This window comes from Pristiophorus japonicus, chromosome 3 (assembly GCF_044704955.1).
Source record: "Pristiophorus japonicus isolate sPriJap1 chromosome 3, sPriJap1.hap1, whole genome shotgun sequence".
NCBI classification, from domain to species: domain Eukaryota; kingdom Metazoa; phylum Chordata; class Chondrichthyes; family Pristiophoridae; genus Pristiophorus; species Pristiophorus japonicus.
The window spans coordinates 237021974-237041504 of record NC_091979.1 but is presented as its reverse complement, the minus strand read 5'-3'; the positions used below and the strand labels follow the sequence as shown (position 1 = coordinate 237041504).

At 45.1% G+C, this 19531-nt stretch overlaps 1 protein-coding gene across 1 annotated transcript in view; it reads left to right on the top strand.

The window, feature by feature from the left end:
- The first annotated feature begins 281 nt into the window (after positions 1-281).
- LOC139255478 (zinc finger matrin-type protein 4) overlaps positions 282-19531 on the top strand; it is a 735084-nt gene continuing 715834 nt past the window's right edge. Inside the window, exon 1 of the mRNA XM_070873945.1 lies at positions 282-308. The gene's annotated coding sequence lies outside the window, so the exon portion shown is untranslated. The remainder of the gene's footprint in view (positions 309-19531) is intronic.

Genomic DNA, 19531 nt, shown 5'->3' with positions numbered 1-19531 from the left:
TTTATTTTCTCTCTCTCTCTCTCTCCCTGTCAGTACACGAAAACTGAGTGTTGGAGGCGCTGTGTGTTTGGTACCAGGGAGGCTGTCACGTCGGGAGCAGCGTCCATCCCAGAGCAGCACACTGGCAAATCATCTCCACATCTCCACACACACACTCCCTCTCTCTCTCTCTCTCTCCCTCCTTTCACCGACAGGATCTCAAGGAGATAGGGGGCAGGGAAAGAAGAAAAAGACGAAAAAAGGGAAGAAGAGAAACTAAAAGGAGGGGAGGGAACCAAACATCTCCAAACCATTGCCAGGAGTTCAGGGTAAGTCGAGTTTAACGTCTTTAAAAAATCACTCTCGATCAGACGATGCTGTTCAATATTTCCAGTAAATCGGTAAAACTAATCGAACGAGAAGATTGGTAGCTCACTTTGGCGTGTATTTGTTTTATTTTAAAACTGTTCTTTAAATGTATATCTTAAGCCATTGTGTCTGCCTGTGACTCGGAGTGTGCGATTGAAGTGTGTAAATTGTTGGATACTTTCTGTAACAGCGTTGAATAAAACGTGAGACTGAATTGAAAAACAAAAGGCTCACACTAGAGAGACAGAGAGGGACAGAGAGAGGGAGAGAGAGAGGGGGACCAGAGACTAATTGACAAGCATGTTCATTACATTTCAATCGCCAGATAATTATATATTTACAAAAAATCTATTCCATTCAAGTGAGAGAGACCTTTTAAGATGATGTGATCGGGTCACCTACAATACAAATATGTAGATTTTGTTTCAAGTTCACACTCTAGACATGAAGAGACGCTTTATACCGAGAGTGTGGATGGAGTCAGTGTCCTCTGGCCAAGTCCCATCTTGTCACTTTCAGTACATAATGAGCAATAGAAATTGGCATCAAGTGTTCCTATTTTTTTGAAGGGGGTTGGTAAGATTGAGGACTGTCTCCCCATCTAGGAGCGACCCCCCACCCACCCCTTGACACATTAGTGAAAGAGTACAGCACCTCTACAAAGTTCTTCTGGCCAACACAGCCAAGATTGTACATCTTTGTGGGAGGGAGGGAGGGAAAAATATATATTTCTTCAACTGGATTTCAAGAGATGGGCAAAGTGTTCTTCCCGATCCCATGGAAACTAGTTCTTCACACCCCCTGCTCCAGTTTCTACCTAAAAGTTAGCATTGACATCTGTATAAAGACAATGGCTCATTCGATAACCAGTGGGCTTGTTTGCAGGGAACAGGATGGTACTTAATTTGCAAAGAATTAGCTGGCGGAGGAGATATCTCTGAAAAAGTTGTCGGAATTAAGTAGGCATGAAGGAAGCTTTAACACGAGGTGATCTTTATAGTATACAACTGTTTGTGTCAGCAACTTTGCATGTTGTCTTTTTTTTTCTCCTGCTGATGGATTACGAAATAATATTTCCAATTACATAGAATTTACAGCACAGAAACAGGTCATACCACCCATGCTCCACACAAGCCTCCATCTACTTCATCTTCATCATTGGGTTCAGGTCCCACTCCAGGGACTTGAGCACAAAAAACCCAAGCTGACACTCCCAGTGCAGTGCTGAGGGAGCGCTGCACTGTCGGAAGTACAGTCTTTTGGATGAGACATTAAACCGAGGCCCCGTCTGCTCTCTTAAGTGGACGTAAAAGATTCCACGACACTATTTTGAAGAAGAGCAGCGGAGTTATCTCCAGTGTCCTGGCCAATATTTATCCCTCAATCAACATAACAAAAAAACAGATTATCTGACCATTATCACATTGCTGTTTGTGGGAGCTTGCTGTGCGCAAATTGGCTGCCGCATTTCCCGCATTACAACAGTGACTACACTCCAAAAGTACTTCATTGGCTGTAAAGCACTTTGAGATGTTCTGTGGTTGTGAAATGCGCTATATAAATCCAAGTATTCTTTCGCCCCATCACCATATCCTTCTATTCCTTTCTCCTCGTATGCTTATCCAGCCTCCCCTTAAATGCCTCTATACTATTTGCCTCAACCACTCCCTGTGGCAGCGAGTTCCACATTCTCACCACTCTGGGTAAAGAAGTTTCTCCTGAATTCCCTATTGGATTTATCAATTAGTTTGCAATCTTTGGGGACATTTCTTTTGCTATTGTGAAAATGTCAAACGCAGTTTTAAAAACCGAGAGGCAGGGTTCATGTGGAATTTCAGTGGTTGTTTCAATGTGTGATGATTATGATCTCCAAGACTCCGAAAAGCCCCCTCTTGCAAAAATCCCAACAGATTCGAACTTGCATTTTCACTGATTTCTATTTTTCTTCATTTCGGAGACAGCCACGTTGATTTGTGGGCAGCTTGTAATTGGGTTTTAGAGACCAGACATTCACGAGTACCTTGATTCCTTCTCCACACTTACTGCAAAGGGGGAGGGTAAGTAATGGGCTATCAAAGTGAGAACTCCTTGCTCCAGCCCAAGTCCTCAGCTGTCATTTTTTGTTTGTTGGTGAATTTTTGTTCTCGATAAAGTACGGGCATGTTAAGTTATTGAAACATATAAGATTCTGAGGGGGCTAGACAGGGTAGATGCAGAGAGGATGTTTCCCCTCGTGGGGGATTCTAGAACTAGGGGGCATAGTTTCATTTAAAACTGAGATGAGGAGGAATTTCTTTTCTGAGGGTCGTGAATCTTTGGAACTCCCTGCCTCAGAGAGCTGTGGAGGCTGGGTCATTGAACATATTTAAGGTGGAGATAGATTTTTGAGCGATAAAGGAGTCAAGGGTTATGGGGAGTGGGCAGGGAAGTGGAGTTGAGGCCAAGATCAGATCAGCCATGATCTTATTGAATGGCGGAGCAGGCTCGAGGGGCCAAATGGCCGACTCCTGCTCCTATTTCTTATTTGCTGGGGAATAGGACACTTTTCAGTTTCTAGCACCAAGCAATCCCACACCAGGTTTAGCACGGCTTCCTATCCTCTGCCACAACAATGTACCTCAGCAGCCCAAGTTCAGAAAAACAACCGTACTGCACCCTTACCAGAGTGACTTTTACCAGCTAGTTTGTGGGTAATTCCCTGAACCCTGAGCCTATTTCTCAGCCTGTCTCTCAATCCTCCCACTGCTTGTTACTCAAAATTTTCCCTGTCTCTCTCCTCAATCCCTCATTCTTTCTCACTCTCTTCAATCCCTCTCCTTCATTCTCTCTTCCGCCCCTCACCCCATGTCTGGCTTTGATTCCTTGCTGCATGTCTCTCCCTCTCTCTGTCCTTCATACCCAGCACACCTAACGCCTGTCTCTTTCGATATTGATGCCTCACTCCTCATCATTTTCCTCAAACTCCTCATATTCAAAGAAACGATTCTTAACCATTTGGGAACTGAGAAATGTTTCTCAGTCTCTCTCCAATACATACTGGCCCCTTGAAACGGAGTCTCACTGAAGCTGTTCTGATTCATAAGCTCCATCAACACCCGGGTATGCGCAAGCTATTTTACTGCTGCTTTAAAGCCAGCAGCAGCACTACCCCACTGAGTGCGGGAGGCCGGGGGTGGGTGGGGGCGGGGGCAGGGTGGTCAGAGTTGCCTCACTGAGAAAGAAAGACTTGCATTTATACACGCCTTTCACGACCACCGGACGTCCCAAAGCGCTTTACAGCCAATGAAGTACTTTTGGAGTGTAGTCACTGTTGTAATGTGAGAAACGCGACAGCTAATTTGCACACAGCAAGCTCCCACAAACAGCAATATGATAATGACCAGATAATCTGTTGATGCTGATTGAGGGATAGATATTGGCCAGGACACCAGGAAAACTCCCTTGCTCTTCTTCGAAATAGTGTCGTGGGATCATTTACGACCACTTGAGAGAGCAGACAGAGCCTCGGTTTAACGTCACATCTGAAAGATGGCACCTCTGACAGTGCAGCACTCCCTCAGCACTACACTGGAGTGTTGGTCTAAATTTTTGTACTCAAGTTCCTGGAGAAGGATGTGAACCTACAACCTTCTAACTCAGAGGGCGAGTGTGCTACCCACTGATCCACAGCTGACATTGGTGGGGGTGGTGGGTGGGCAGAGTTGCCTCAGTGACTGGGTATGTTTGCGTGCAGTGCTATAAGCAGGTCACTTCAGTCTATAGGATGAGACTGAGTGGAGCGACGAGGGTTTAAGTCTGACTTTCAGCAGGGAAGTTCATTGTGTTTAATATATATGGGCACAGAATATTATTTCTGCATTTGGACGTGTGGGTTAACATTGTTTTTCAAGAAATAAATTTTAAATACAAAAATATAAGAGCAAGAGCGATTCTGATGATGAACAAACTAAACCACAAAGAAAGGAAAATCTCAGAATTGACACCAAGTTCCTTGCTGAGGGAACGATTCTTAGCAAAGGCAGCCACAAGTAACCTTACTTTTTTATTAGTTCCGGGATGTGGGCGTTGCTGGCAAGGCCGGCATTTATTGTCTATCCCTAGTTGTCCCCGAGAAGGTGGTGATGAGCCGCCTTCTTGAACCGCTGCAGTCCGTGTGGTGAAGGTGCTCCCACAGTGCTGTTAGGGAGGGAGTTCCAGGATTTTGACCCAGCGACGATGAAGGAATGGCGATATATTTCCAAGTCAGGATGGTGTGTGACTTGGAGGGGAGCGTGGAGGTGCTGATGTTCCCACGCACCTGCTGCCCTTGTCCTTCTAGGTGGTAGAGGTCGCGGGTTTGGGAGGTGCTGCCGAAGAAGCCTTGGCAAGTTGCTGCAGTGCATCTTGTAGATGGTACACACTGCAGCCACGGTGTGCCGGTGGTGGAGGGAGTGAATGTTGGAGGTGGTGGATGGGGGGCCAATCAAGCGGGCTGCTTTGTCCTGGACGGTGTTGAGATTCTCAAGTGTTGTTCGAGCTGCACTCATTCAGGCACTCCTGACTTGTGCCTTGTAGATGGTGGAAAGGCTTTGGGGAGTCAGGAGGTGAGACACTCACCGCAGAGTACCCAGCCTTTGACCCACTCTTGTAGCCACAGTATTTATGTGGCTGGTCTAATTAAGTTTCTGGTCAATGGTGACCCCCAGGATGTTGATGGTGGGGGATTTGGCGATGGTAATGCCATTGAATATCAATGGAAGGTGGTTAGACTCCCCCTTGTTGGAGATAGTCATTGCCTGGCACTTGTGTGGCACGAATGTTACTTGCCACTTATCAGCCCAAGCCTGAATGTCATCCAGGTCTTGCTGCATGCGGGTATGGACTGCTCCATTATCTGAGGAGTTGCGAATGGAACTGATCACTGCAATCATCAGCGAACATCCCCACTTCTGACTTTATGATGGAGGGAAGGTAATTGATGAAGCAACTGAAGATAGTTGGGCCTAGGACACTAGCCTAAGGAACTCTGGCAGTGATGTCCTGGGACTGGGATGATTGACCTCCAACCACCACAACCATCTTCCTTTGTGCTAGATATGACTCCAGCTAGTGGAGTATTTTCCCCCTGATTCCCATTGACTTCAATTTTACTAGGGCTCCTTGATGCCACACTCGGTCAAATGCTGCCTTGATGTCAAGGTCAGTCACTCGCCTCACTTCTGGAATTCAGCTCTTTTTTCCATGTTTGGACCTAGGCTGTAATGAGGTCTGGAGGTGAGTGGTCCTGGAGGAACCCAAACTGAGCATCGGTGAGCAGGTTATTAGTGAGTAGTCTGAATGGCCTCTTGAGTTGAAGAGATGAAAACAATATTAACCAGGGTCCTGCTCCTGCTATCTATCCAGTGCCGCCTTCTGAAAGGTATATGAGTGGGTGTGAATGTCAGATGGAGACTGCTCCTAATGTGAACCCTCTCATGGTTGAATATCCTACTGACAATCACTGTGCGGGTTCATACATGAAGACTGGACAGTTGACAGAAAGATTCGAGCAGCTAGTGTCCATGGCACTGCGCCCTAGTAAGAGTCATCGCCTTCAGGGGGCGGAGGAAGAAAGAAAGAAAGACTTCCATTTATATAGCGCCTTTCACAACCTCAGGACGTCCCAAAGCTCTATACAGCCAACAAAATACTTTTGAAGTGCAGTCAGTGTTGTAATGTAGTTAATGAGGGAGAAAGTAATTCTCCTACAAGCAATGACATCATCTCACCATGGTTGGCTTTTTCATCAGATGGGAATTATTTTTTAATTTACAATAAATGTCAGTTATAAAAAAAAACTTTAATAACATTGCCAGAACCAGCAATATAATTTACATTACAAATGAATAACCTCACACTAATTAGCATTTTAATGACAGCTTAATGATTTAGGAGAGGAGTCATGTGGTGCCATTTCTGTCCTCATTAGAGTATTCACGTTAATTCACTGTGCGGTAGTGAGGAATTGTGACTCAGTAACATTGTGACTCAGTGACATTGGGCTAGAATTTCCTCTCTCATCGCCGATTTACTGCCCAGGTACTGCCCATTTTGAAGAAAAATGTAAAATACCGCCCATTTCAGCTCTCGATTACCACCGGCGTTGCTGCAAATCGCCCACTTTGGACATCCAGAAATGTCGCTAAATTCACTCCCAGCGCTAAATTACACTAAAAAGTTTTTTTTAAGGCCTGCTACCGCCCGTTATCGCTGCGATGGAAACCGACCATTTTTAGAGTACTTACTGACTTGGGCCCAGCATTATGCCTCCCTCCATTTTGTTTGCAGCTTGACAGCAGCCCAGAAGATCATGGATAATGAGGAAAAGCAATTCTTGATGCAAATAAGAATATATGAATATAAGAAATAGGAGCAGGAGTAGGCCATATGGCCCCTCGAGCCTGCTCTGCCATTCAATAAGATCATGGCTGATCCGATCATGGACTCAGGTCCACTTCCCCGCCCGCTCCCCATAACCCCTTATCCTTATCGTTTAAGAAACTCTATTTCTGTCTTAAATTTATTCAATGCCCCAGCTTCCACAGCTCTCTGAGGCAGCGAATTCCACAGATTTACAATCTTCTGAGGGAAGAAATTTCTCCTCATCTCTGTTTTAAATGGGCGGCCCCTTATTCTAAGATCATGCCCTCTAGTTCTAGTCTCCCCCATCAGTGGAAACATCCTCTCTGCATCCACCTTGTCAAGCCCCCTCATAATCTTATACGTTTCGATAAGATCACCTCTCATTCTTCTGAATTCCAATGAGTAGAAGCCCAAACTACTCAATCTTTCCTCATAAGTCAACCTCCTCAGCCCCGGTATCAACCGAGTGAACCTTCTCTGAACTGCCTCCAAAGCAAGTATGTCCTTTCATAAATGGAAACTAAAACTGCACGCAGTATTCCAGGTGTGACCTCACTAATACCTTTATATAGCTTATATAGTAATTATATGTGGTGTACATATTACCAGATGTGAGGTTTGGTCACGATAAGTGATTCTATGCAGAAAATGAACTTTTGTATCTTTGAATTTGATTGGGAGAACCTTTTGTTCAGTAGACTGTGGGTTGACATATATGCTGAGGTTCAGCTATAATTTGGTTCTGTGTTAGCTGGTTGACACTTCGATGGACCGCTGAGGTGGACTGGAACATCACCTCACCAACGTGCAAACATTGTATCAGGAACTCTATGAAGGATTGTGACCTGTAAAAGCCTTGCAAATTATTGGATTGCGTAATAAAAAAGTTCTCATATTCAAAGGGGTATTCAAAGGGGCTCACTGTCTCACACACAGACCAGGCACTGAATTAACTCCCAGTACAGGATTACAGAGGGAAAGGGGCTCACTACCGCACACAGAGAGGGGAGGGGTTGTGTCTACGCATTGGCGCCTCATCCAAGTCACTGTGTGTACATAACGACCTGAGTGGGGGTGGGGTTGGGGGAGGGCAGGAGAAGGGAATCAATCGCTGGGTGTACAAGGAGACCTGAGGTGGGTGGGTGGGGAGGAGGGAGTCAGTCACTGGGTGTACATCCAAGTAACCATTCTTCACGTGGCTATTCAACTGTAGCAGACTTCGCACTGTAATGTATGCACCTGTGAGCATGCTGATAGGTTGGTAGAGCTGTTGTATTGTGAGTGGCTTACCCAGCTACGTGATGTTCACAAGATTCAAGAAAACCCCAGTCAGTTTGGTCTAGATCATCGAAGATAGGTATGAGTTTACAAGAGACACCCTCAATCACACATTTAAAGTTGTCTTTCCTAAAAGTTGTCAAATGGGATATATTTTTTCCCTTCCCAGAAGTGAGTGAGACACAGTAAAAGAATGGCTAGTTGAATAAAATGTTATATAACACTTGTAATTTTTTAAACATTAACAATGTAATAAAATTTAAAAAAATTTATGAATACAAATTTTGACAACAACAAACATTGTAAACCACAAACAGCAACAACAACATCAACAACAGTATAAACAGTACTGAAAAGACTCTACATCCTCCCACAATTCTACCTGCGGCCACCTTTCCCAACATCTTTCCTCCCCAATCCCCCTCTGACCCTTGGCCCTGACCCCTTCCTCCTCCTCCCGCTAACAATACCCCTGGCCCTGTCCACGTCAGGATCAGTACATCATGCACCAGCACAGCACCTCGAGCGTGACTGCTGAGGGGTGGGCGAAAATGGCAGCGCTATGTTTGGGGGTTCTGGAGAAGATGGGGGGGTGCTGAGGACCCATCTTCAAAGTCAGAAGAAACTGGTTCCTCCCGACGATCAGCTGCTGTCACCATTGCTGATATGGCACCTTGGGGTGCAGTGTCATATCCCACGACCGTCGATTGCCGCATAGCATTGGCGGTCTGGGTGTTCTCCCTCACTGCGGCAATCAGCTCCGCTACGTCCTCCTATTGGCGGGCTGCTAAAGCTGCGTTGTTTTCAGACAGCCCAGCAATGGACTGGAGGAGCTCTCGAATCAAGTCGATGCTCATCCTGGACAGTGCCGCCATGTCCAGGCTCGCATCTGCCTGTCGCGCAGCATTCCCACTTTGGCGGATCAGCCGCCGCGGATTCACCACGGGGGTCGGTGTGCGCTGTTGCGGTCCACTTGGTCCCACTTCCTTGGACCGGAATCTAGGAAAGTTGGATTCCGACGAGGAACCGGTGGCCGCAGGTAGAAATGATCCTTGAAGTCCCGCCACCCCGCCCTCCTCATGCAACACCAGCGTTACAACGCTTTGAGGAGTGTTCTCTTCCTGCTCCTCCAGCACCATCTCTTCCGTCTCCTCCACAACTATCTCTTCATTTCATCTCCCCTGCAATGACTCCTCTCTGGGGAGGGGCAGGCGGCTCTACCTCTGCAACTGTAAAAACATAACATTAATGGTTGGCGACGGGTGGGGAGGGGTCAGAGGCAGGCTTATGTGGAGAACAAACATTTTTTACTGAGAATCATTACATGAAAGTATCATAAGCAAAGTATAGAGAAAGTACATGACATAAAAAAACCTCAGTCCCAAACAGTTTGTTTTCCAAGTGGTAGAGTGTGATCAAACCAAAAAATCATGTCACAACGAACAACATTTCTTGCTCCCAGCATTACATTACATTCTACATTATATTGCCATAAGATTGAATTACATGACCACTGTGCAGTCCAGGGATTATGCAGACTTACCCTCCGGGAGAAGTGGTGGTGCGATCATACGCCCCCAGTGAGGGCTGCAGCATGTTCCTCGAGGTCCCTGAGAACAATAGTCTTGGGTAAACCACCACCCGTTTTGCGGAGCTCCGCCCTATTGCCGGTTAGTTTTTTCTGTAAAGGTGACAAAAAATATGTGTGAACTAATTTGACAGCTACTAATACCGAGCACACACATGCAAACATACATACACAATATATTGGTACACAGCCCCAATTAACTGGCCCCCAGTCTTTTCGCCAATGAGTGCACGATTTAAGTTTTGTTAGCATGCAAATGATGCATGATGAACACATTAAAATACAGAGCACTAACACAATGAGATCGATGATGGGAAATAAAAATGACACCAAGCTTTACAACATAATAAAACGTGTCACTATTCGAGTAAATCGTCAATGTACGATAAAAGTCAGTACTTACTCTCGCAGACCCAACGGTGTCATTCCACCGTTTGCGGTACTGGTTCGGCCCCCGCATCACGGGCGCGACGGAGGACACCGCCTCAGCGATCTCTCGCCATAACCGCTGATACACGGATGGTGACAGTTTTCCTCGCCCATCCCGTGTTAACTCATTCCAACAGGCTGCAATTTCATCCACCAATTACTCCTGGGTATCCTCCGAGAAACGAGTGGCTCTTTTTCTCCCATCTAACTTCCTCTCTACTTCCATGGCTTGATTCTCCATTGTATTGGTATAAGACTTATTATTATTATTTTTAAGATTATTATAATTATTTTTAAAATTTATTATAATAATAATTATATTGTTTTATAATTATATAATTGTCAAGATACTAAATACACCTCAAAAAACCTGAAAAATCCTCATAGCTCCTCTCTCACTGACCTAAACTAACCTCGGCAGCTTGAAAATATTGAGCGCTGTCCTTCTCTTCTCTGCGCATGTGCAGGGTCACCCTTGACCCCGAAATTACGGGAGAATGGCCGTGCATGTGCAGAGAAGCTTTCCCGGCCGTTTTGGACAGAGGTTCTGCTTCCTTTTCTAAAGGTAAGGTGATTGCCGACTATTCTCCCGGTTTGGCCGCCCGCTTGACTCTGCTATCTCAACGCATCGTTGCCGCCGACATGGAGGACCTGCACTGTCACTAATTGTGATCAGTGACACTGTCACTAATTGTGACTCGGTGACACTGCCACTTATTGTGATCAGTGACACTGTCACTAATTGTGACACTGTCGCTAATTGTGACTCTGACACTGTCACTAATTGTGACACGATCACTAATTGTGACTCGGTGACACTGTCGCTAATTGTGACTCTGACACTGTCACTAATTGTGACACTTTCACTAATTGTGACTCGGTGACACTGTCGCTAATTGTGACTCTTACACTGCCACTAACTGTGACTCAGACACTGTCACTAATTGTGACTCTGACACTGCCACTTATTGTGACTCAGACATTGTCACTAATTGTGACTCGGACACTGTCACTAATTGTGACTCTGACACTGTCACTAATTGTGACACTGTCACTAATTGTGACTCGGTGACACTGTCACTAATTGTGACTCTGACACTGTCACTAATTGTGACACTGTCGCTAATTGTGACTCTGACACTGTCACTAATTGTGACACTGTCGCTAATTGTGACTCGGTGACACTGTCACTAATTGTGACTCTGACACTGTCACTAATTGTGACTCTTGACACTAATTGTGACTCTGACACTGTCACTAATTGTGACACTGTCACTAATTGTGACACTGTCGCTAATTGTGACTCTGACACTGTCACTAATTGTGACTCTGACACTAATTGTGACTCTGACACTGTCACTAATTGTGACACTGTCACTAATTGTGACACTGTCGCTAATTGTGACTCGGTGAAACTGTCACTAATTGTGACTCTGACACTGTCACGAATTGTGACACTGACACTAGTTGTGACTCTGACACTGTCACGAATTGTGACACTGTCACTAATTGTGACTCTGACACTGTCACGAATTGTGACTCCGACACTGTCACGAATTGTGACTCCGACACTGTCACTAATTGTGACATGGACACTGTCATTAATTGTGACTCGGTGACATTGTCACTAATTGCGACTCTGACACTGTCACTAATTGTGACTCGGTGACACTGTCACTAATTGTGACTTTGACACTGTCACTAATTGTGACACTGTCACTAATTGTGACTCGGTGACACTGTCACCAATTGTGACTCTGACAACTGTCACTAATTCTGACACTGTCACTAATTGTGACCCAGTGACACTGTCACGAATTGTGACTCTGACACTGTCACTAATTGTGACTCGGTGACACTGTCACTAATTGTGACTCTGACACTGTTACTAATTGTGACCCAGTGACACTGTCACGAATTGCGACTCTGACACTGTCACTAATTGTGACTCGGTGACACTGTCACTAATTGTGACTTTGACACTGTCACTAATTGTGACTCGGTGACACTGTCACTAATTGTGACACTGTCATTAATTGTGACTCGGTGACATTGTCACTAATTGCGACTCTGACACTGTCACTAATTGTGACTCGGTGACACTGTCACTAATTGTGACGCTGACACTGTCACTAATTGTGACTCGGTGACACTGTCACTAATTGTGACACTGTCACTAATTGTGACTCTGAAACTGTCACTAATTGTGACTCGGTGACACTGTCACTAATTGTGACTCTGACACTGTCACTAAAATGACTCGGTGACATTGTCACTAATTGTGACTCTGACACTGTCACTAATTGTGACTCGGTGACACTGTCACTAATTGTGACTCTGACACTGTCACTAATTGTGACTCTGACACTGTCACTAATTGTGACTCGGTGACACTGTCACTAATTGTGACTCTGACACTGTCACTAATTGTGTTTCGGTGACACTGTCACTAATTGTGACTCTGACACTGTCACTAATTGTGATTCGGTGACACTGTCACTAATTGTGTTTCGGTGACACTGTCACTAATTGTGACTTGGTGACACTGTCACTAATTGTGACACTGTCACTAATTGTGACTCGGTGACACTGTCACTAATTGTGACTCGATGACATTGTCACTAATTGTGACTCTGACACTGTCACTAATTGTGACTCGGTGACACTGTCACTAATTGTGACTCGGACACTGTCACTAATTGTGTCTCGGTGACACTGTCACTAATTGTAACTCTGACACTGTCACTGATTGTGACACTGTCACTAATTGTGACTCTGACACTGTCACTAATTGTGACTCGGTGACACTGTCACTAATTGTGACTCTGACACTGTCACTAATTGTGACACTGTCACTAATTGTGACTCGGTGACACTGTCACCAATTGTGACTCTGACAACTGTCACTAATTCTGACACTGTCACTAATTGTGACCCAGTGACACTGTCGCTAATTGTGACTCTGACACTGTCACTAATTGTGACTCGGTGACACTATCACTAATTGTGACTCGGTGACACTGTCACTAATTCTGACACTGTCACTAATTGTGACTCTGACACTGTCACTAATTGTGATCAGTGACACTGTCACTAATTGTGACTCTGACACTGTCACTAATTGTGACTCTGACACTGTCACTAATTGTGATCAGTGACACTGTCACCAATTGTGACTCTGACACTGTCACTAATTGTGACTCGGTGACACTATCACTAATTGTGACTCGGTGACACTGTCACTAATTCTGACACTGTCACTAATTGTGACTCTGACACTGTCACTAATTGTGATCAGTGACACTGTCACTAATTGTGACTCTGACACTGTCACTAATTGTGACTCTGACACTGTCACTAATTGTGATCAGTGACACTGTCACCAATTGTGACTCTGACACTGTCACTAATATGACTCGCTGATACTGTCACGAATTGTGACTCTGGCACTGTCACTAATTGTGACTTGGTGACACTGTCACTAATTGTGTTTCGGTGACACTGTCACTAATTGTGACTCTGACACTGTCACTAATTGTGTTTCGGTGACACTGTCACTAATTGTGTTTCGGTGACACTGTCACTAATTGTGACTCGGTGACACTGTCACTAATTGTGACACTGTCACTAATTGTGACTCGGTGACACTGTCACTAATTGTGACTCGGACACTGTCACTAATTGTGTCTCGGTGACACTGTCACTAATTGTGACTCTGACACTGTCACTAATTGTGACACTGTCACTAATTGTGACTCTGACACTGTCACTAATTGTGTTTCGGTGACACTGTCACTAATTGTGACTCTGACACTGTCACTAATTGTGTTTCGGTGACACTGTCACTAATTGTGACTCGGACACTGTCACTAATTGTGTCTCGGTGACACTGTCACTAATTGTGACTCTGACACTGTCACTAATTGTGACACTGTCACTAATTGTGACTCGGACACTGTCACTAATTGTGACTCGGTGACACTGTCACTAATTGTGACTCTGACACTGTCACTAATTGTGACACTGTCACTAATTGTGACTCGGTGACACTGTCACCAATTGTGACTCTGACAACTGTCACTAATTCTGACACTGTCACTAATTGTGACCCAGTGACACTGTCGCTAATTGTGACTCTGACACTGTCACTAATTGTGACTCGGTGACACTATCACTAATTGTGACTCGGTGACACTGTCACTAATTGTGACCCAGTGACACTGTCACTAATTGTGACTCCGACACTGTCACTAATTGTGACACTGTCACTAATTGTGACTCTGACACTGTCACTAATTGTGATCAGTGACACTGTCACTAATTGTGACTCTGACACTGTCACTAATTGTGATCAGTGACACTATCACCAATTGTGACTCTGACACTGTCACTAATATGACTCGGTGATACTGTCACGAATTGTGACTCTGGCACTGTCACTAATTGTGACTCGGTGACACGGTCACTAATTGTGACACTGTCACTAATTGTGACTCTGACACTGTCACTAATTGTGTTTCGGTGACACTGTCACTAATTGTGACTCTGACACTGTCACTAATTGTGTTTCGGTGACACTGTCACTAATTGTGTTTCGGTGACACTGTCACTAATTGTGACTCGGTGACACTGTCACTAATTGTGACACTGTCACTAATTGTGACTCGGTGACACTGTCACTAATTGTGACTCGGACACTGTCACTAATTGTGTCTCGGTGACACTGTCACTAATTGTGACTCTGACACTGTCACTAATTGTGACACTGTCACTAATTGTGACTCTGACACTGTCACTAATTGTGACTCGGTGACACTGTCACTAATTGTGACTCTGACACTGTCACTAATTGTGACACTGTCACTAATTGTGACTCGGTGACACTGTCACCAATTGTGACTCTGACAACTGTCACTAATTCTGACACTGTCACTAATTGTGACTCTGACACTGTCACTAATTGTGACCCAGTGACACTGTCGCTAATTGTGACTCTGACACTGTCACTAATTGTGACTCGGTGACACTATCACTAATTGTGACTCGGTGACACTGTCACTAATTCTGACACTGTTACTAATTGTGACCCAGTGACACTGTCACTAATTGTGACTCTGACACTGTCACTAATTGTGACACTGTCACTAATTGTGACTCTGATACTGTCACTAATTGTGATCAGTGACACTGTCACTAATTGTGACTCTGACACTGTCACTAATTGTGACTCTGACACTGTCACTAATTGTGATCAGTGACACTGTCACCAATTGTGACTCTGACACTGTCACTAATATGACTCGGTGATACTGTCACGAATTATGACTCTGGCACCTTCACTAATTGTGACTTGGTGACACTGTCACTAATTGTGACTTGGTGACACTGTCACTAATTGTGACTCTGACACTGTCACTAATTGTGTTTCGGTGACACTGTCACTAATTGTGACTCTGACACTGTCACTAATTGTGTTTCGGTGACACTGTCACTAATTGTGACTCTGACACTGTCACTAATTGTGTTTCGGTGACACTGTCACTAATTGTGTTTCGGTGACACTGTCACTAATTGTGACTCTGACACTGTCACTAATTGTGTTTCGGTGACACTGTCACTAATTGTGTTTCGGTGACACTGTCACTAATTGTGACTCGGTGACACTGTCACTAATTGTGACACTGTCACTAATTGTGACTCGGTGACACTGTCACTAATTGTGACTCGGACACTGTCACTAATTGTGTCTCTGACACTGTCACTAATTGTGACACTGTCACTAATTGTGACTCTGACACTGTCACTAATTGTGACTCGGTGACACTGTCACTAATTGTGACTCTGACACTGTCACTAATTGTGACTCTGACACTGTCACTAATTGTGACACTGTCACTAATTGTGACTCTGACACTCACTAATTGTGACTCGGTGACACTGTCACTAATTGTGACTCTGACACTGTCACTAATTCTGACACTGTCACTAATTGTGACCCAGTGACACTGTCGCTAATTGTGACTCTGACACTGTCACTAATTGTGACTCTGACACTGTCACTAATTGTGACTCGGTGACACTGTCACTAATTGTGACTCTGACACTGTCACTAATTCTGACACTGTCACTAATTGTGACCCAGTGACACTGTCGCTAATTGTGACTCTGACACTGTCACTAATTGTGACTCTGACACTGTCACTAATTGTGACCCAGTGACACTGTCGCTAATTGTGACTCTGACACTGTCGCTAATTGTGACTCTGACACTGTCACTAATTGTGACTCGGTGACACTGTCACTAATTGTGACTCTGACACTGTCACTATTTGTGATCAGTGACACTGTCACTAATTGTGACTCTGACACTGTCACTAATTGTGACTCGGTGATACTGTCACGAATTGTGACTCTGGCACTGTCACTAATTGTGACTCGGTGACACTTTCACTAATTGTGATCAGTGACACTGTCACTAATTGTGATCAGTGACACTGTCACTAATTGTGACTCTGACACTGTCACTAATTGTGACTCGGTGACACTGTCACTAATTGTGACTCTGACACTGTTACTAATTGTGTCTCGGTGGCACTGTCACTAATTGTGACTTGGTGACACTGTCACTAATTCTGACACTGTCACTAATTGTGACTCGGTGACACTGTCACTAATTGTGACTCTGACACTGTCACGAATTGTGACACTGTCACTAATTGTGACTCGGTGACACTGTCACTAATTGTGTCTCGGTGACAGTGTCACTAATTGTGTCTCGGTGACACTGTCACTAATTGTGACGAAGTGACACTGTCACTAATTGTGACTCTGACACTGTCACTAATTGTGACTCGGTGACACTGTCACTAATTGTGACTCTGACACTGTCACTAATTGTGACTCGGTGACACTGTCACTAATTGTGACTCTGACACTGTCACTAATTGTGACTCGGTGACACTGTCACTAATTGTGACTCGGTGACTTTGACCGCGATTTTACGAACCTTGGCGTGTCGGTGGTGGGTCCCGTCCCTGCCGCTGGCTCCATCCTGGACTCTGAAATGAATTTATATTAATAGGGCTAGTTAAGCCTGCCCATGCGTTTAGAGGAAGTGGGTCTGGTGACGTCATTTGATGGCGCGTTCATTAGCAGGTTTCTTTAAAGGGACCATTTCCAACTTTAATTTGACACTTGTGCTGTCAGTGGTCTGCAACATTGAGTTGCTGCACTCACTGACAAGCACTGCACAGAGGCTCAGGGCTACCCCCAGGCTCTCCCATGACTCCCTCCATATGTTTATGGAGGGAGTCACAGCACACAGGGAGGTCCACTTCCCTTCCCATGGGCGGAAGAGATCACACAGCCTGGTTGCACATTGCAGAGGAGGGCACAAGCAGGGCTGTGGTCAGGAGGACTTTGGTGCAGTGCTGCAAACATTTCAATGCTCTCCGCAGATCAGGAAGCGTTAGTACAAAGCCACACTCGACCTCATCCTGCTGTGCCTCTCATCACATCCCCATCACTCTGCCTTCCATACCTACTGTTGCACATGCTTACTCACACCAACTTATTTTGCACCTCCAACCAGCCCTCTCTCTCTATCTACATTATCACTTCCCAATCTCACTAGCCACCCCTTCCACTCGCCCTCATCCTAGTCTAATCATACCAACTAACAGCATGCAAGGGTAGGCACTTGGGTCTTTTAGTCTGTGTTCATGTAACATTTCCGTTAATGTGGTGTCAAACATTGAAACTTTTTATTTTCAACACATTGCGTTCTTGGATAGACTGATGTGCACCTTTGGAAGTGGATTAGTGAGTTGCAGTGAATGGTGAGAGATAGCAGTACCCCCTGCAGAGTGTGAAAGGAATGGCTTGGGCATTGCAGGGATGCTTGATGGTGTTGTGGGGTGGTGCCAACCTGACGCATCATGAGGCAGCCAGGCTGTACAGTGTCAAGTGAAACAAATCTGACCATGGTGAGGCCATCCCTGGAGTCCTGGGCAGCACTGTGGTCGGGTGCTGATGCCTTGTGTCCTGTGCGGCATCAGGTGATTGTGGAAGGTTAGAAACATAGAAACATAGAAAATAGGTGCAGGAGTAGGCCATTCGGCCCTTCGAGCCTGCACCACCATTCAATAAGATCATGGCTGATCATTCACCTCAGTACTCTTTTCCTGCTTTCTCTCCATACCCCTTGATCCCTTTAGCCATAAGGGCCATATCTAACTCCCTCTTGAATATATCCAACGAACTGGCATCAACAAATCTCTGTGGTAGAGAATTCCACAGGTTAACCACTCTCTGAAGTGAAGAAGTTTCTCCTCATCTCAGTCCTAAATGGCTTACCCCTTATCCTTAGACTGTGTCCCCTGATTCTGGACTTCCCCAACACCGGGAACATTCTTCCTGCATCTGTCCAGTCCCGTTTCTATGACATCCCTCTCATCCTTCTAAACTCCAGTGAATACAGGCCCAGTCAATCCAGTCTCTCCTCATATGTCAGTCCTGCCATCCCAGGAATCAGTCTGATGAACCTTCGCTGCACCCTCAATAGCAAGAACGTCTTTCCTCAGATTAGGAGACCAAAACTGAACACAATATTCCAGGTGAGGCCTCACCAAGGCTCTGTATAACTGCAGTAAGACCTCCCTGCTCCTATACTCAAATCCCCTAGCTATGAAGGCCAACATACCATTTGCCTTCTTCACCGCCTGTGTACCTGCATTCCAACTTTCAATGACTGATGTACCATGACACCCAGGTCTTGTTGCACCTCCCCTTTTCCTAATCTTCCGCCATTCAGATAATATTCTTCCTTCATGTTTTTGCCACCAGAGTGGATAACCTTACATTTATCCACATTATACTGCATCTGCCATGCATTTGCCCACTCACCTAACCTGTCCAAGCCACCCTGCAGCCTCTTAGCATCCCCTTCACAGCTCACACCGCCACCCAGCTTAGTGTCATCTGCAAACTTGGAGATATTACACTCAATTCCTTCATCTAAATCATTGATGTATATTGTAAATAGCTGGGGTCCCAGCACTGAGCCCTGCGGCACTCCACTACTCACTGCCTGCCATTCTGAAAAGGACCTGTTTATCCCGACTTTCTGCTTCCTGTCTGCCAACTAATTCTCTATCCATGTCAGTACATTACCCCCAATACCATGTGCTTTAATTTTGCACACTAATCTCTTGTGTGGGACCTTGTCAAAAGCCTTTTGAAAGTCCAAATACACCACATCGACTGGTTCTCCCTTGTCCACTCTATTCGTTACATCCTCAAAAAATTCTAGAAGATTTGTCAAGCATGATTTCTCTTTCATAAATCCATGCTGACTTAGACTGATCCTGTCACTGCTTTCCAAATGCGCTGCTATTTCATCTTTAATAATTGATTCCAACATTTTCTCCATTACTGATGTCAGGCTAACCGGTCTATAATTACCTGTTTTCACTCTCCCTCCTTTTTAAAAAAGTGGTGTTACATTTG